This window comes from Benincasa hispida, chromosome 3 (genome assembly GCF_027475165.1).
Source record: "Benincasa hispida cultivar pf3 chromosome 3, pf3_genome.v1.1, whole genome shotgun sequence".
NCBI classification, from domain to species: domain Eukaryota; kingdom Viridiplantae; phylum Streptophyta; class Magnoliopsida; order Cucurbitales; family Cucurbitaceae; genus Benincasa; species Benincasa hispida.
Genome location: NC_143480.1, coordinates 4,480,822 through 4,501,959, shown reverse-complemented (window position 1 = coordinate 4,501,959; position 21,138 = coordinate 4,480,822).

Here is a 21,138-nt window from a genome sequence, read left to right as displayed (position 1 = left end):
CATATCTTCTTCTTCTTCTTCTTCTTCTTGAAATACCTAATATTTCAATTAAAGACTAAAATCTTCTTCTTCTTGAAATAATAAATTATTAATTTTCGTTAAAGAGACTAAAATTTCACTAGATTTAGTTACTTGTTACCTACTTGTCCTTATAGGTAGAGGAGGAGAAAAGTGGAAGTGTAGAATATAGCATAAAAAAAAAAAGACTAGAATGCAACTAAAAAATAACATTCTGGTAGAAGGTAGGATAAAATGGGTAACGGTCTGAAGAGAGAGAAGGCAGGATTTGACGGTATCACGATCTTGAGAAGGACAGAAGAATAAATGGATATGAGACAAGGCTGACCATCAAACGACGGCTTTGAGTCATTCTTTGTCAGGTTGTCGGCATCACATTTCCCATTTTTCCTTTCTTTATTTGGCTTTAATTACTTCCGTCTTTTTTCATAAAATCTCGTCTTCTCTTTTTTTTGTGAACCTTTAACGAAGTTGTTTCCCTCCATTTTCCACCTCTTTTTCAAAATTATAAATTACTTTGGTTTTATTATAAATATTATAAAAATAAATAGATGTCAATTATTTAATGTTCCAAAAATCATGTGTCAATCTTCTTGTTATCCATGTGCCTTGTAGTTATTCATGTTTGGTGTCCATGTAAGACCACATCCTACTTATCACTTTGCCTATAAATAGTGACATGGTGAATCTTAAAACCATACACATTGGTGAGAAATCCACTTCAAATTTCATTAAGCTTTCATATTATTAGATTTTCATAATTTTAGTTATTTTATTTATTATTATACTTATATATTATTATATTATATTTTCTCTATCTCCATTATACTTCGTTGTGCTCTTCAATTTCACAACAGATTATCAACACGAGCTTCTATTGCTTCCATCGTTGAAGGTAGGTCGATTTTTTTTCCTCTTTATTATAATTTATAAATTAAATGTTATTTTGTATATTCAGTACATATTAAATTTCTAATAGAAATACAATATTTTGTGATAGTGTTGTCGTGACAAACCTTACAAAATTAGAATTTGTATCCCTTGATATTAATGACAATAATTATTTGTCATGAGTGTTCGAGGCCAAAATTCACCTGGATACTATGAACTTGGGAGAAACAATTAAAGAAGAAAATACGACATCCAATCAAGACAAAGCAAAAGCTATGATTTTCCTTCGTCGTCATCTCCACGAGAGATTAAAAAGGGAGTATCTTATAATAAAAGATCCTCATGTCTTGTGAAAAATTTTGAAAAAAATGTATGATCATCAAAAAAACAATTATTCTTCCTAAAGCTCATTATGAGTGGATGCATTTAAGGCTAAAGGACTTTAAATCAATGAGTGATTACAATTTCGCATTATTTAAAATTAGTTCAAAATTGTTGTTATGCTAAGAGAAAATTACTGATGCTGATATGTTAGAGAAAACATTTTCTACATTTCATGTCTCGAATATGCTCTTGCAACAATAATATCGAGAGAACGATTTTAAACAATATTCTGAACTAATTTTATGTCTTCTCGTCACCAAATAAAACAACGAGTTATTGATGAAGAACTACGAATCTCGACCAACTGGAACAATATTATTCCCTGAAGTGAATGCTGTGAATGTTAATAATCGTGGTTGAGGTCGTGACCGTGGCAGAAGAAGAAATAATTATTATTTTTGTGGTGGTCATTCTAATCATTCAAATTAAAAAAAAAAACCACACAAAATGATGATCACAAAGGAAAAGCTCCACAAGATAAGAGTTCAAAAAGTGTTGAAAATATATGCTTTCGATGCAGAATGACGGGTATTAGTCATGTACTTGTCGTACGTCAAAACACTTAGTTGACCTCTATGAAGCCTCCCTGAAGGGAAAAAAAAGAAAAATGTGGAAGAAAATTTTGCATACTAGGACAATGACATATTTGACCCATCCCATATGACAAATTTGGATGTGGCGGACTTTTTTTAATCTCCTAAAAAGAAGATTGAAGCAGTTGATGGAACTTCAAGTGTTTCTTTTTACTTTGAGAATATCTAGATTTAATGTTGTTTTCTTTTATCTATCTTCAAATTTTTTTAGTAACTTTTGTATATTTTAAGTGTTATTTTTCTTATTGTAATTATTTTCTTTTAATGAAGAAACATTGATCATTTTCATATGTTAGATGATTAGAAAAATGAGCAAAGAAGATTTAGGTCTAGCTGACAGAGCAACTACACACACAATACTTACAAATAAAAAATATTTTTTCAAATTGACAATGCTGAAAGCAAAAGTAAATACAATATCAGGTTTTGGAAGAGTAAATATTATTTTGCCTAAAGGAACAAAATTTACAATTGACAATACACTGTTTTCTAGTCAATCAAAGAGAAATTTTTTAAGTTTTAAAGATATACGTTGCAATTGTTATCATATTGAGACTAATAGTAAAAATAATGTGGAATATCTATATATTATCTCTACTGTCTCAAATGAAAAACGTATATTGGAAAAGTTGCCTGCTTTATCTTCTGGAATATATTATACCCATATACGAGTAATTGAAACATATACAACAATGAACCTGAAGTTTATGAATCCAGATATATTTTCTATTTGGCATGATAGATTGGGTCATCCAGGGTCTACAATGATCAGAAGAATTATTGAGAATTTATGTGGACTCCCATTGAAGAGCCAGAAGATTCTTCAATCTAATAAATTATCATGTGATGCTTGCTCTCAAGGATAATTAATAATTAGACCATCACCAGGTAAAGTGGGAACTGGATCACCTGCATTTTTAGAACGAAATCATGGTGGCATATGTAGACCTATTAACCCACTAAGTGGACAATTTGGATATTTTATGGTATTAATAGATGCATCCAGTAGATGGTCAGAAGTGTGCTTATTATCAAGCCAAAATCTTGCATTTACGAGATTACTTGCTCAAATAATTAAGTTAAGAGACAATTTCCTGATTATACAATTAAGACCATTCATCTTGATAATGCCGGTGAATTTACATCTCAAGCTTTTGATAATTGTATGTCAATTGGGATAAGTGTTGAATATCTTGCAGCTCATACATACAAAAAATAGTTTAGTAGAATCATTTATAAAATTTTGCAATTAATTGCAAGACCATTACTTATGAGAGCTAAGTTTCTTTCATCTATATGGGACATGCTATTTTGCATGCAACATCACTTGTACGCATTATGCTAGTAGCTTATCATAAGTACTCGTCATTACAATTAGCTTGTGATCATGAGCCAAATATTTCCCATCTTAGAATTTTTGGATATACAGTATATGTTCCAATTGCTCCACCAAAACACACTAAGATGGGTCCTCAAAGGAGATTAGGAATATAAGTTGGATATGATCCCCTATCAATTATTAAATATCTTGAACCCCTAACGAGTGATGTATTTACTACATGATTTGCTAATTATCATTTAATGAGACAAATTTCCAACATTAAGGGAAGGAATTAAAAAAGGAAAAAGAAATTACATGGAATACATCGGTATTGTCTCATTTAGATCCCTATACAGATCCATGTGAACCTAAAGTTCATAAAATAATTCATTTTCAAAATATATCAAATCAATTACCAAATGCATTTATACAAAGAAAGTAGTTAAGTCACATATACCAGTTGCAAATGTTCCATAAAAAATTGATATCATAACACAACAAATTGTCACCAATGAGTTTGGAACACGCCAAAGTGTGGTAGACCAGTGGGTTCCAAATATAAAAATCCTCAAAAATGAAAAAAATAATTAATAGTCAAAAAGACTTGGTTGAGGATATCAATAACCATGAAGAAATCCTCGACATAACTAATGAGGAAGGTGAAATACCTAAAAATAATAATCCAATATTATATGAAGACAACATAGCTTGTATAGCCCAAATCACAAGAGGATATATTAAAGGAAACAGAACAAAGCATATTTCACTAAAGCTTTTCTACACTCATGATCTTGAAAAAAATGGCGACATTACTGTATAACAAATTTGTTCAAAGGATAATATAGTAGATTTATTTACAACGGCATTACCAACTACAACTTTTGAAAAATTAGTGCAAAACATTAGAATGCGGCGACTCAGAGATCTTAAGTGATGTTTTCATGAGGGGGAGTAAATATATTGTATTCTTTTAAGAGTATATATTATATGAAATATGTACTTTTTTCCTTCACTAAGTTTTTCCCCTTTGGGTTTTTCCTATATGTGGGCATCTAAGGGGGTATTATAAATATTTCATATATATGTGGGTATCTAAGAGGGTATTATAGATATAATAAAAATGAATAGATGCTCATTACTTAGTGTCCCAAAAGCCATATGTCAATCTCCATGTTGTTCGTGTGTTTGTAGTTAGTCATGTTTGGTGTTATAGAAGAGCACATCCTACATGCCACTTTGACTATAAATAGTGGCATTTGGTGAATCTTAAAATCATACGCATTGGTGAGAAATCCACTTCAAATTTTCATTAAGTTTTCATATTATTAAATTTTCATAATTTTAGTTATTTTATTTATTTATTATATTTTTCTCTATATTCATTGTGCTCCTCAATTTCACAACAGGTTTAATATTATCATTAACACGATGCTCGTTAGTTGTAGCCATTTTCATTCAAAATATTTAATTTCGTTATATCACATTTTAAAGTTTAAAATAAGATAATTGTTAGGATCTCAACTTTAAAATGATTGAAATGTTATATCTTTGATCAAATATATTAAAAAAAACTCCTTAGAAAATATTGTCATACTGCATTTAATAAATTATAAAACATATATAACTTATAATTCATTGCACATTGGAGTTTAATTTTTATGAAATTGGTCAAATTTATTGTAGGTTAAAGTACTTAAGTCTGTGTGAAACTTACTTTTTATTGAAATCAATGAATTTATGAAAAAGTTTATAGGTTAAATTATAAATTTGGTCTTTATGATTTGGTAAAAATTAGGATTTAACCCCTATAATTTTAATTATAATAGTTCCTATGATTTGGAAAAATTAGAATTTATTCTCTACTTCATGAACTATTTATGAGTTTTTTTATCAAATCATAGGGGCTAAATTCTAATTTATAACTATAGGAACTAAATTTACAATTTAACCAATTTTATACTACTTGTTGTTAATGGTTGAATTAACATAAATTAAAAGTTTGATAAACATTGCAACATTTGTCTAGGTTTAAAGTTCAATTTGGTTAAGTAAATTAAAATTCTAATGTACATTTAATATAGTAAGTGTTTCTTGTTTCTAATTATTGAGAAATAGATGTGTTTGTCGCATTTTTTTGTTTTTATGTAGCACCTAGACTATATCTATCTTTCCACCTAAATATTTAAAAAAATATATATTTTTTCAAATTTATGTAGAATTTTAAAAATAACACAACCAAGTTTTTTTTATTTTTTATGTTTTTCATTTTATCAAAATATGTATAAAAGTGTTTACTATTATTATTTTTACTTATACTATGTATAATAAATGTCTAAAAATAAATACAACATAACATTATATACACATTTTTATATGTAATTAAAAAAAAAACACATCTACAATGTTTTTTGTTTTTATTATTTTTGTACATTTTGTACATTTTAATCTAAAACCATAAATAGTTAGTATATATATATATATATATATATATCAAATAAATATTAGTTACCAAATGCTATTCTGATTTTTAAATAGAAAAATAAAACAAGAAATGGAAACATTAAGGGCATGTTTGATTCACAAATATTGTCATGGAATTTCAAGCAGACATTTTGAAAGAGGTAGGTTACTACCCATCGTAGAAGAATTATGTGCCAATTTTAGTTTCACATAACCATAATTGTACAAAAGATGGAAAATAGATAAACAACCCTAATTAAGCATGTTTTTCTAACAAAATCAAAGAGGAAGAGAGGGTTAAAGAATCACTTACCCTTGAAGACCAAAATTTTTCACGTTCCTCTCCAAGTTACGAATAGTTCGTACAATCTTCTTCTCAGCTTGAAATCACGATCACATCAACCAAAAAAATGGACACTATCACACACCTTGTTATTCTCGAATGGTAGAGAATCAGCGAGAGTTATGTGGGCCTCAACAATTAATTTTGGAAGGGAGAGAATTTGATTTTTGAGAGCAATTATATACTGAGAATTTTGAGAGATCCTTCTGAGAGCCTCTAAGAAGAAGAAGATAACAACTTATCTTCTCTACCTTAATTCCCACATTCAACGAGAGAGGACAGGTGGTTTTCGTAAATAACTCCCTTATAATAACTAATTTAATTAAAAAAATTAATTAATTAATTATCTATCTATCTATCTATCTATATATATATATATATATATATTAAACTATATGTTATATCTAATATAACACATACCCTATGGTTTATATTATATCAAATATAATATAATCTATAGTTTATTACTCTCTCATTTAAGCTATAGTATTTAATATGAATCAAATTCATATTAATTTTAACCTATAGTGTTTATATGAATCTCATTTATATAATTAATATTTGACTCATATTCAAATATTTATTTCTCTCAAATAAAACTTTAGATTATAATGTATCATATACACTATATTGATTATTGCCGACTCAAACCTACCACTTTGGGGATCTGTCTGATTGAGGAGCTAGGAACTCAGCTACACAAGATGGAATTCACTCATTCCTTGAAGCAGGAGTAAGTAGATAGATTGCTCCCTTAAGAGTTGATTTCAGGGCTTGAATAATGTGGCGCCACACACCTTTTCATGGCTCGAGAGGTGTCCACTCATAGTAGGACTATGATGTATTGTTCATTAGAGGGATCAATGGTACTTAAGAAGTTAGATGTAACTACAGGGGAAAAACGGTAAATTGGCCCAACTGTACTTACGAGCATCTGTAAAGGGTTATCATACTATTGACTAGTTATATCTGATGGATAGAGAAATATATCTGTAGTGAGAAGAGTGCAGCTGTCAGTCTTTAATGGAGTGCCCGACAGTTAATGGTCTTTAATGGAGTGCCCGATAGTTAACGGATGGTGGATCTTGTGACTAAAGAGTTTAGTTAGCTATTCACGTACCGTTGAAGCTTCAAGCTACATGTCCATAGGGTCTCCTTGGTAGCTCAATGGATTCAAGTTGAGAATTAGTTTTTGGGTCAGTTTGAAGTGTTCAAATTGACAAGAAGGAGTTTGATTATATATGATATGATTAAACTGATTCAATTATATGTGATATAATTGATATAATGTATGAGATACATTAATTGGAGGAATATGATATAAATATGATTTATATCAAGTAAAGGAGAAAAGGACTATGGTTTAAATGTTACATATGATGTGATGTTGAAACTATAGGTTATAAATATAATATGATAAGTTAGTTATTATATTTATTTATAATTAAAACAATTATAGGATAATTGTTGGTAGTTTCCCCTTTAATCGTGTGTAAAAATGGGAGGTTTTCTTCAGTTTTCATAATTGAAGGATAAAATGAAAATGTTTTCATTTTGTAAAGAATCGTTTCATTAAGTACACTATTAATCGTTTAGCTCATGAGAGACTACACAACAGCCTTCAAGTGTTTGTCTAAACGATTGTGTACACGTGCCTTTGACTAAACGATCGTGTAGCGTTTTACTAAACGATTGCATAGCAAGCAAGATTCACTAAACGATCGTGTAGTTTTTTACTAAATGATCATGTGGTAAGCGATATTCACTAAACGATTGTGTAAACGATTAAGGCTATTTTACTAAACGATCAAGCATACAAAGTCTATGCAATAGACAGTTCATTCTCTCACTTGCTTGGTCGTATAGTGTGGTCGTAGTTTCCTCCAACCCTCTACCAAATTCATAACAGACCCCATACCTCCTGGATTCTCACTTCCAGAATACCAAGGTTAATGAGTGGTGGTGTCCGAGAGGTTTCTTTTCGTGAAGAAGACTGTCCATGACTAATAGACGATTGGGTTAGTGTGCTAAGTGACAGCGAGAGGTTGTTGTTTCAAGTTCTTCACGAGAGCGATAGATATATGGAAGAAGAGTTATTCAAGGGTAATTTTCTCACTCCTTTGTATTTAATTACTAAAGCATGTTGTAATTTGTTAGAAAATGCATAACTAGTTTGTATGTTTGTGAACGCTTGTAATTCTGTCATAATGAATTTGGATCGATCGTGCTTCCACTCATGGGTTCTCTTTGATAAGAGTTCCTTCAATTGGTATCAAAGTCAGGTCTTGATATTCCAAATCCATTGATATATAGAATAGCATTTGCATTCTTGGTGGGTAAAAGTATGTCTACATTGTGTTTAAGTGTTAAATATGTTTGTGGATGTGGATTAATGGAGTTTCTGGGATGATTGCCTCTGGATTGTTGGATTCTTTTACATTCAAAGTTAATTATAAGGGCCCTTGTGTTTTTGGGCATATTAACTTGCTATCGAGTCTGTAACTCAAAGTGTTTGAGTTAGTATGAGTCGCTCGTGATAAAGCTTCAAGGCAAGAAGTTGCGTATTACTTCGAGGAAGAAGAAGACCAAGTGTTGGTCAGATCATGTAAACGATGAGGGTAAGCAATCGTTGAGTATGGGATACTCGGCTTTAAGGTGAATATGCACACACTAAATGATCGTGTAGCTCAGCAAGCTTCATCGCTTAGTCATTGACTACACGATCGCATAGTAATTGTTACTTGATGCTTGTTATTCTATCAACTAGACGATCATGCCTCATAGCATTGTAGTCGTCTAGACGATCGTTCAGACTTGCGTTGTTTTGAATTAGTGCGCTAAACGATTGAGTGGCCTCATGCTTCATCGCATTGTAAATGGTACTCGATCGTAGCTAAGCGATCGTGGTTACTCATTCTTTTTACTAAACGATCAGGGAAGACTTTGCCCGAGAGGTTCAAGACCCAGTTCGCTTATGAACTAGTTTTCTCAATGGTTTTATGTAATAGATAGAATTTAATTTCCTATTTTTTTTAGACTAATCATCCCAGTTCATTAATTTTGTGAATGTACATAAGATGGAGTGGCCTCATGCTTCATCGCATTGTAAATGGTACTCGATCATAGCTAAGCGATCGTGGTTACTCACTCTTTTTACTAAACGATCAGGGAAGACTTCGCCCGGGTGGTTTAAGACCCAGTTCGCTTATAAACCAATTTTCTCAATGGTTTTATGTAATAGATAGAATTTAATTTCCGATTTTTTTTAGACTAATCATCCCAGTTCATTAATTTTGTGAATGTACATAAGATGTATATTTTATTATATGTCATATGATATGCCATATAGTTGAAATCCCACCTTAGGTTATGCATTGGTCATGCATCATCTCTATATTGTATGAGTTATGATATAGTAGTTTGTATGATTAAGTTACTTTAAGAGCATGCTCATGCATCATATAATATAAGAGTTATATTTATGCATGCATTAAGCATATTCATGCATAATCTTTATATTATAAGTGTTATAGTATAAGGGTGTTTGGAAGCATGTATGCTTAGTTCATTACCAAGTATATAAGAGTTATATATAGTAATGAATGGACATTGCATGAAGCATGACACATAGGTTAAATTTATAAGAGTTATAAATATCTAGTTATGCATAGTAATGGGAATGGTTTTGGTTGTTTCTTTTATAAGTGTTATAAGGAAAATTATAACTAAAATCAATAAGAAAGACATGCATGCGAACTTAGGCCTGAATCATTTTTGTAAAGAGTTTTAAAACTTGATGGAGATAGACCTAAGATCACGATTCTAATGAGATTAGCAACCTAAGGTTTAATCTTTTAATCAGTTTAATAGGATTAAATTGACTAATAAAAGATTAAATATATAGCAAATCTATCTATAAGGGACTTGTCTAAGGCAGGTTCTGTCTAGGTTGAGGTATTTAAGCTGATGGAAACGGAACACCCCTACCTGGGAACTACCTGGAAAGGTGAATTAGATAGATTTGATGCATGCATGCAAATTTGAGGATAGTTCGTTAAAAAGTTTAGTGGGACTTGACTTGAACTTGTTTAATATCAAAGACAATAGTTGTTTTTTAGCAAATTAAACATACTTAGATAAAATCAGTAGCCAGATGATCTAAGTTAATGAACCTCTAGGTGGAACATTCTGTGGGAGGTACTTAGGGTATATGATACTTCACTTAAACCACTTCATGTTTCTCCCTTTATGTTCACACCATGAGATCTATCCTCGGCCTCGAGGCACCTTGGGAGTGTCCCCCTAAATGATGGTGTTTGGGTAGGTCAATACCAGGGTGAATGGAGAGAATGTTCATAGTAAGTGGGAGTGGGACGTTGATAACATGTAGAAATGCATGTTATCATAGTGCTAAGTTCTTAAACATTGTTAAATTCTATTGATAAAATTTGTTAAATTGCGTCCATTAAGTATAAATTCTATAATATTGCGGTCGCATGCGTTCAGCGTATTAGAACTATTGATTTTTATATTTTTGTGCAGAATATGCATTAACGCATCGCAAAGATTGCGATCATTAGAATTCATTGGTCGAGCGCAACTTCACCGCAAGGCTTTGCATTGATCGTGCTAGTAAACATCTGCCTGAGAAGGATCGCCGCAACATGGTGGGCGCATCTGGGTGAAAGACCAATTAAGTTCGATGAGACAGAAAGCTGATGACAGTCGAATCCAAATTAAGTTGACAGCCGATAACGGTCACAAAGTACATTCAGGTTTATCAGTGATAATTATTCGGTGCATCAATCAGAAATTAAAGTTGTCTCATCTGTACAACCGAGAGAGAGAAGCCGCCTTTCACCATGGATGCTCTATAAATACCAAGTGCATTCTTCAGAGAAGGGGTTCACCACTTTTACAATCTTTTATTCCACGAGTTCATGCCTTTGTCCATAGTTTTCTTTCATTTTAAGGCGGACGCAAGGGAAAAAGTTGTGCCAGTAGATCATTTCGGTAAGCTTGGGAGAGTACCAGAAGCTCCAAAGACAGAGAGAGGACCGACGCCTGTGGAAGCAGGAACATACTTAGATCAGAATGGAGACTTCAGTGTAAAAAGCCTCGGTCAGCAAAGAATTGCTACCAAGCTCTCTACCTTTAACTTCCATTGACATTTTGTACTCAACTCATTTATAAGAATGGAATTTATTTCTCTATATCTGTTCACTCTCTATTATTCACGCATGAGTAGCTAAATTAGTTGAATGGGTTGAGAGGCATTTAGCTAGCACAACTAGGGAATCTTCATTCTTTACGATTATCTTGTTTATGTATGCTTCATTCATCAATTAAAGATACTCGGGAGGGTAGCCTAAGGACAGAATCTAGACTTGGGAAGGTCAGGTTGGAATCTAGGTTTGGAAGAACCAGATTAGAACGCATAAACAAGAGATAGGCGCTTAGGAATGAGCACTATTTGTTATCAACGCATCGCATGCATTTTAGAGATAAGATATGATTGTACGCGATCACCTTGCTTTCAGCATCTTGTATCAACGCATAGGACAAGAGTAGAGACTTAGGGATGAGGTCTATGGACATTTTGCATTCAACACATGCGTCCTAGATTTAGGAGCATCGCATTTACATTGGAAAATGATTTGTTGTGCATGGTAGTAACATGATCGCATAGTCTGACGCATTCTCGAGTAATGCTAGCTAAAGATCTTCTCAACCCGTTCATTGCATACTCATTACATCTATCAATGCAACTTTCGTTTCTCAAATCCGCCGCATTTATTTATTTCTTTTTCATCAACACAAATAACAAACCAAACACTTTATTTATTTATCCGATTACTGCAAAGTTTTCATCAAAATTACCAACGCAATCTATTTTCATAAGTCCCTGTGTTTGACCCTGGACTTACCAGGAAACTCAGAGGAATTTACACTTGAATTCCGCTGGGGAAACTTGAGTGCACAACGCAAATCCATCAACGCATATCATCCATATTTCCACAACATAAAATATTGCATCAGACGTGTGACAATATATCCCACGGTTTCTCTCATTAGGTTGGATAACGTTTTTATGCATTGTCTCAAGGCACCCTGGGAGTGTTCCCCTATAGGATGGAAGTTTTGCACGACTCTTAATCTTCTGTATAGGATAAGGTCGCTTTAGTTTCTTGTCTTAATCTACTTTTTCCCTACAGTGGGTGCATTAGGGCGAGACTTTAGAGCCGAAATTAAGGGGTTACACTTACACGGAATTATTAAAAGTTATCAATTTTGGATCGAAAAATGGTGACTATTAGGGTCAGTTACAAAAGTTGTTGCTGTCTAATGGTTGAGAATGTCTCATCCTAGTGAAAGGGCATTTGATCACCCCACCGGGGACTTTTGTCCTGCCTTGCTGAGGCATCATTGCAAAATAGATGTCTTTTCACTTAGGGTACATAGAAACAATTTTGCTAAAACTAAAATTGGTGTTAAAAGTGGTGTTGACTAAAATTGGTAATAAAAGTGGTATTACATAAACTCATTAAGTTTGTTCTGTTTTCAATAACGTAGAAATGGCTACAGCCATATTAACTCTATTAAGTGTCGATAAGTTGATTGGCGAGAATTATGCTAGTTGGAAACACATGATAACTACAATTTTAATCATCGATGATTTAAGGTTCGTCCTTATGGAGGAGTGTCCTCCTATTCTAACTCATAACGCCACTCAAAATGTTTGGGAGGCTTATGAGAGATGGACACGGGCGGGGGCGAGAAGGCTCGAGCTTACATCTTGGCCAGTCTAAATGACGTTTTGGCCAAGAAGCATGAACCTATGGTCTCGGTGCGTGAGATCATGGAGTCCATGCGGGGAATGTTCGGACAATTTTCTGGACAGCTCAAACATGAAGCTCTAAAAAGCGTCCTCAACTCCAAAATGGAGGAGGGTACATCTGATCGGGAACATGTTCTGAACATGATGGTCCATTTCAATGTGGCGGAGATGAATGGGTCACGCATCGATGAGGGCAGCCAAGTTAGCATCATGCTGCACTCATTGCCAGATAGCTTCTTGAACTTTGTCAGTAATGTTGTGTTGAACAAAATAGGCTATACCCTTGCAACTCTCCTCAACAAGTTGCAGACATTCCAATCATTGCTGAAAAGTAAGGAGAAGAAGATTGGTAAGGCAAATGTTGCTTCGTCATCAAAAAAGTTCCATAAGGGTTCGACCTCAGGGACTAAGTCTGCACCTTCTACTTCTAACACTACCAAGTGGAAGAAGAAGAAGGGTGGTAAGGGGAAGGGGAAGGAACCTACTAACTCATAGCCTGCCACTCAGCGGGGAAGGCGACAAGCGCTGGTTAACAAAGGAAAGTGTTTTCATTGTAACCAGGACGGGCACTGGAAGCGGAATTGTCCTCGCTGGTTAAAGGAAAAGAAGAAGGCTAAGGCCAAGGAAAAACAAGGTAAATATGATTTACTAGTTTTGGAAAACTGTTTAGTGGAGAATGATGATTCTACCTGAATCATTGACTCTGGGGCCACTAATTATGTTTGTTCTTCTTTTCAGAGGATTAGATCCTGGCGGCAGCTTGAGGCTAGTGAGATGACGATGCGAGTAGGCACCAGGCACGTCGTCTCAGTTGTGGTAGTGGGAGGACTCCAATTGACTTTACAGAAGAAGTTTATCATTTTGAATGATGTGTATGTAGTTCCCGAGTTAAAGCAGAACTTAATTTCTATAAAGTGTCTGATAGAATGTAAATATACTTTTCACTTTAAATTGAATAAAATATTTATTCTTAAAGATGGTATTGAGCTTTGTTCAGCAAAACTGGAAAATAATTTGTATGTGCTAAGGCCGTTAGCAACAAATTCCCTCCATAACATAGAGATGTTTAAAATTATCGTAACTGAAAATAAACGACTAAAGGTTTCTCCAAAAGAAAATGCCCATCTTTGGCACCTTCGATTAAGGCACATCAATCTCAATAGGATTGAGAGGTTGGTGAAGAATGGACTTCTAAACGAGTTAGAGGAAAATTCTTTACCTGTGTGTGAGTCATGCCTTGAAGGCAAGATAACTAAAAGACCTTTTATTGGAAAAGGTTAGAGCCAAAGAGCCTCCAAAGTTAGTGCATTCAGACTTTTGTGGTCCGATGAATATGCAAGCCAGGGGAAGCTATGAATATTTCATCACTTTTACTGATGATTACTCTCGGTATAGGTATGTTTATTTGATGCAATGAAAGTCTAAATCCTTTGAAAAGTTCAGATAGTTCAAGGCTGAAGTTGAAAACGCATTGGATAGACAGATTAAAACACTTCGATCGGATCGGGGTGGAAAATTTTTAGATTTTGAGTTCCAAAACTATATGATAGAACATGGAACTGTTTCTCAACTCTCAATACCCGGTATACCTGGCATAATGGTGTATCGGAGAGGAGAAATAGAACCTTGTTGGACATGGTTCGGTTGATGATGAGTTATGCTTCTTTACCATACTCGTTTTGGGGTTTTGCAATGGAGATTGCAACTTATATCCTCAACTGTATTCCTTCCAAGAGTGTTACTAGAACACCTTTGGAGTTGTGGAACGAACGTAAAGCTTGTTTACGTCACTTCTGTATATGAGGTTACCCAGCACATGTGCTTGAGGCCAATCCAAAGAAACTGGAACCACGTTCGAGGCTGTGCCTATTTGTAGGCTATGCCAAAGGACGAGGGGTTTACTTTTATGATCCTAAGGAAAACAGAGTGCTTGTGTCGAAAAACGCTACCTTCCTGGAGAAGGATCATATGAGGGAGCACAATCCACATGGTAAAATCGTGTTGCATGAACTTTCCAACGAAACTATTGAAAATTCAATAAGAGTTGTTAAAGGGTCTGCTCCGCCAACAAGAGTTGTTGATGGAAGTTCATCTAGTAGGTCAGTTCCACCTCAAGAGTTGAGGGAACCTCGATATAGTGGGAGGGTGCTTGGGTTTCACTGAAATCCTAGCTATGGTAGCCGATGGCGAGGTTGAAGATCCGTTGTCTTATCAAAAGGCAATAGAGGATGTTGATCGGGATGAATGGGTCAAAGCCATAGATCTCGAGATGGAATCGATGTACTTCAACTCAGTATGGGATCTTGTAAATCAACATGATGGGGAAAAACCTATAGATTGTAAATGGATCTACAAGAGGAAACAGGGTGCTAATGGGAAGGTGCAAACCTTCAAGGCTAGATATGTGGCAAAGGGTTATACCCAGGTGGAGGGAGTCAACTATAAGGAGACTTTCTTGCCTGTTGCCATGTTGAAGTCTATCCCCATCCTCCTATCCATTGCCTCATATTATGACTATGAGATATGGAAAATGGACGTCAAGACTGCCTTTCTAAATGGTAATCTTGAGGAGACCATTTATATGGTGCAGCCCGATGGATTCATAGACCAAGGTTAAGAGCAAAAGGCTTGCAAACTGAATCGGTCCATTTATGGGCTGAAACAGGCGTCTCAATCTTGGAACATTTGATTTGATATTGCAATAAAATCGTATGGCTTTGACCAAAACGTTGATGAGCCTTATGTCTACAAGAAAATCATCAATAGTTCAGTAATTTTCCTAGTGTTGTATGTAGACAATATCCTACTCATTAGGAATGATGTAGATCTACTGACATCAGTTAAGAACTAGCTAGCGACCCAATTCCATATGAAAGATTTTGGAGAGGTTTAGTTTGTTCTTGGTATTCAGATCTTTAGGGATCAGAAGAACAAAGGGCTAACACTGTTTCAAGCATCGTACATTGATAAGATGTTGCTCAAGTACTCGATGCAGAACTCCAAAAGGGGCCTACTGCCTTTTTGGCGTGGAGTTATATTGTCTAAGGAAATGTGTCCTAAGACACCTCAAAAGGTTGAGGAGATGAGACGGGTCCCTTATTCATCTGTCGTTTGCAGTTTGATGTATGTGATGTTATGTACTAGACCAGACATCTACTACGCTGTGGGGATAATTAGTAGATATCAGTTTAATCTAGGACAGGGTCACTAGACCGCAATCAAGAACATCCTCATGTATCTTTGGAGAACGAAGGGCTACATGCTCATGTGTGGATCTAAGGATTTGATCCTTACTGGATACACGAACTCTAATTTTCAGACTGATAAGGATTTTCAAAAATCCACTTCAAGTTCAGTGTTTACTTTTAACGGAGAAGCTGCAAGAGTGCATTGCTGACTCCACGTTGGAGGCCGAGTATGTAGCGGCTTGTGAAGCTGCTAAGAAGATCGTTTGGCTCAGCGAGTTCCTGATTGATCTGGAAGTTGTTCCAGACATGTTTAGGCCTATCACCTTTTATTGTGATAATAGTGGTGTTGTGGCGAACTCTAGGGAGCCCAAGAGTCATAAGTGCGGTAAATATATAGAGCGGAAGTATCATCTCATCTACCAGATAGTGCATCAACGGAACATGATAGTCATGAAGATCGCTTTGGAGCACAACGCTGCTGACCGTTAACAAAGGCTCTAACAGCTACAGTTTTTTAGAGTTACCTTCAGAGCATGGGTCTTCGAGACCACCCGGGGCTAGACTAGGGCAAGTGGGAGATTTTTGTACTAGGCCTTAGTGCCTTAGTTTATTGTTTTGTACTTGTTGTTATCTTGTACACTCACTTGCTTTAGGAATAGTGGGAGATTGTTGGGGTTGATACCCAAAACTCTCGTAGGGTCCTGTAGTTTATAAACACCTGTATGAACAAATACTAGTAATTAAATACAAAGAGTTTAGTCAATTATTCACGTACCGTTGAAGCTTTAAGCTACAGATCCATAAGGTCCCCTTGGTAGCTCAATAGATTCAAGTTGAGAATCAGTTTTTGGGTCAGTTTATAGTGTTCAAATTGACAAGCGGGAGTTTGATTATATATGATATGATTAAACTAGTTCAATTATATGTGATACAACTAATATGATGTATGAGATACATTAATTGGAGGAATATGATATAAATATGATTTATATCAAGTAAAGGAGAAAAGGACTACGGTTTAAATGTTATATATGATGTGATATTAAAACTATAGGTTATAAATATAATATGATAAGTTAGTTATTATATTTATTTATAATTAAAACAATTATAGGATAATTCTTGGTAGTTTCTCCTTTAACCGTGCGTGGAAGTGGGAGGTTTTGTTCAGTTTTTATAACTGAAGGATAAAATGAAAAATGTTTTCATTTTGTAAAGAATCGCTTCATTAAGTACACTATTAATCGCTTAGCTCACGAGAGACTATACGATAGTCTTCAAGTGTTTGTCTAAAAGATTGTGTACACGCGCATTTGACTAAACGATCATGTAGCATTTTACTAAACGATCGTGTAGCAAGCAAGATTCACTAAACAATCATGCAGTTTTTTACTAAACGATCGCGTGGCAAGCGATATTCACTAAACGATCATGTAAATGATCAAGGCTATTTTACTAAATGATCAAGCACACAAAGTCAATGCGATAAACAGTTCATTCTCCCATTTGCTCGGTCGTATAGTGCGATCATAGTTTCCTCCAACCCTCTACCAAATTCATAACAAAGCCCATACCTCTTGGATTCTCACTTCGAGAATACCAAGGTTACTGAGTGGTAGTGTTCGAAAGGTTTCTTGTTTGTGAATAATAGATGATTGGGTTGGCGTGCTAAGTGACAGCGAGAGGTTGTTGTTTCAAGTTCTTCATGAGAGCGAGAGATCTGTGGAAGAAGAGTTCTTCAAAGGTAAGTCTCTCACTCCTTTGTATTTAATTACTAAAGCATGCTATAATATATTAGAAAATGCACAATTTGTTTGTATGTTTGTGAATGCTTGTAATTTTGTCACAACTATAACCGAACTTATCTCGAGCCAAGAGAGGGTGTGGCATTATATTGTTTAAGCCCCAGAATCAGCCCTTAAAGGAGAAATTTCTCTACATACCCTAATACCAGGGAAGAAGTGAATTCTTTCTTGTGTAGTTGCGTACCCAACTCCCCAATCAGATGAATCCCAAAATGGTAGGCACATTGAGTCGGCGAAACTGGCAACTCTCGCCCATTTAAATCAAATGACCGCCTTTATAAGTAAAAGTTCACAATTCACTCAGGATTCAAGTCAAGTCATCTATGGTCCTCCTGGTGAAATGTAAGGCTCTTCTAAAAACTATTCATTTCGTAGTCCAATCTTATAAAAACTATTTGTATAGAATACCTCCACTCACATGTCTCCATATGAATTATGAGGATTAGATTGAAAAAATTGATTTCCCGTGGAAGCGTATGAATACCTTGCATTTAGACATTCAATTTTTATGGAAACGAAAACAATAAAATAAAACATGCATTTGTAGGACAAACATTCAAACAAAACTATAAGCATGTTAGAAAAAAGGAAGAAGAGAATGAATCAAAACTCACATTTGTTGATTCTTCTAGCTTTCCTCTTCCACCGTTATCAACGATCTTGAACTTTTCCAATAGAGAAGGACACCACCAACAAAGTTACCTTGCTATTCTCTAGGATTCGAAAGAACTTAGAAGAGTGATCTCCAAGAACTTTTGAGGAGGAAAATTGTAGAGAATTTTTAAAGAGAAATTAGAAAGAAGGTAAAGACTTGGAGACTAGGTTTTGTTTAGTAAAAACTCATTGCCCTAAATGGGCTATAAGGATATATTTATATGGAGAAGAGTTAACCCCTTCTCCAAGAATTTCCCTTTATAACCTTAGTGCTAATTAATTAAGTAGCCCTTGTTTAATTAATTAACACATTAATTAAATAATCATATATCAAATCCTATTTAATTAATTATCATAAATATCATTTTTATACTAACCCCCAATATCCATTATTTATTAATCAATTAATTAACCATTAATTAATCAATTAGATAATTGAAGGAATACACAAGCATGCAACAGAAGCAAACAGAATCAATAAGCATACTAATTACATTTAATTTGAGTTTTAAAGCATGCAAATACAAGTGGGTTTCATGTTACATACCTTTCTTGATGAAATCTTCAATTCTAAGCTGCTTTTCACTCCAATTCAGCTCTAAATCAATCCGTGAACCACCAAAAGATCTTCTCTACTATTCTCAGCCTTGAATTTGAGTTGTGGAACTCATAATTTGAGTGGATTTAGTGAAGGAATTTTGTGGGTTTCAAGAGGAAGAAGAAGATGTTAGCTAAAAAAGGGAGGTATCTTGAATTTAGTGGTTTTATCAGAGATAAGTGTAAATGAGAGAAAAGTATCCAAAAAAGTTTACTCTTTTGGAAAGAGAAATAAATTTAATGTGTTCGAAACTCCTAATTAAGTATGGTTTGAAGGCTTGATATGAGAGATTTCAAGGTATTTGTTCTGGTGTAGAAGAAGAATACCTCATTATCATGTGGAACTTTAAGACAATATGAGTGTTAGATGGAAAGATAGCTTATGTAGGTGATTGGTATGGAACTTTGTTTTAACACAAGAATCTGTTGCCGAAATAGAAGGTCGAGAAGGGATGAGCTAAAATGGAGTTACTAGTAGCAGTAGATGTTCAAGAACTATTGACATGGTATGTTGAGGCTTCATTAGTTAAGAGGTAAATCATTGAGGGAATTAGTAAGATTTAAGGGATTTTGAGTTTGTGTGCTAGTTGGAAACATGAACTAGTAAGACCATCAAGTTGGTTGAAAAAGAAAAATAATCTAGCTCAAGGTAGACAAAAGGGGTATATGCACAAAAGTAAGTAAGTTGGATCTTCCAATATAACCATTGGCATAAGGGATAGACTTGGTAATAAAGTTGAGTTGATAACAAGAAGTTGCTAAAGGTGGATTTGGAGCATTACAGGTTAGTATGTTTTCTCTTGCATGGGCAATGAGTTAACTAGCTCTAGGGAGTACGAGCAATTCAAGCTAGGACTTATGAATCAAGAAGGTTTCATCGTAAAAACTAACTCCAGGGATCAATTACGATTATTATGAGGTTATGAAAATGTTTATCAATTGACTTATACTTTAGCATCCAGGGACTTCAAAACCTCATTTTCGGGGGGAATTCTGGACTCGTTCGCAGCAGGGTTTAAGTAATGATATGTGATTGTTTCAAGCCTAAAGAATAATATGAGGATTGGTTCAAGCAAGTTTTATAGCCCATGACAGTATAGAGCCTCGTGATGAGTTTCTCATGAATGTGAGACTTAATTAGACAAAGTTATTCTTAAACATGTAGACCCTAAGAAAGACATCACAGTTAACGCTTCTAGAGTAGAAGCAGTTTTCAGTTGACTAGATTTGTTCTGGTACATATCTTCAGATGACACATTATATAGCATTACTAGTTTTTTCACTGCACATATGCAGTTTTCCCTGTGACAGAATGGTAAGCTCAAATATATGTTTTTAGTATATAAGACTTTCTTAACTTCATGACCGTTTTCACAGTTCTCAGCTGTAGAAGTGCTGTCGATTTTCAATATCTTAAGTTTCATAGTTATTTATGAAAGGGGGTTGTTACACCTCTCCGATATTAGTTTCAGCTATGTCAAACAGCGATCACGTTTTACATCCATTTTTGGAAGAGTCTCCCAGAAGGTGTTGAATCCTAGTCGAAATTTATTGCAGCTTTTCACCCACAGACTGATGGTCAAACAAAGTTTTCAAACCAAAAATTGGAGAGTATGTTATGTGCATTTGAGTGGAATTTTCGAGGATTTGGGACTCTCATTTGCATCTCATGAAGTTTGCTTATATTATTAGTCACCATACTAGTATTAGCATGTCGCCATTGGAGGCCTTATATGAGAAGAGTTGTAGGTCTCTTGTATCTTGGGATGAGGTTGGTGAATGGAAGTTGCTAGGACTTGAGTTAGTGCAGACGACAAATGAGGCAATACAGAAGATTTGAGCACGTATGCAAACAGCTAAGGATAGATAGAAAAGTTATGCCAACGTGAGATGTAAGGACCTGGAATTTGAGACTGGTGATAAGGTGTTCTTAAAGGTGGCACCTATGAAAGGTGTTCTGAGGTTTGGCAGGAAAGGGAAGCTGAGTCCGAGATACATTAGACCTTTCGAGATCTTGGAGCAAATTGGCCCCGTAGCTTACCGATT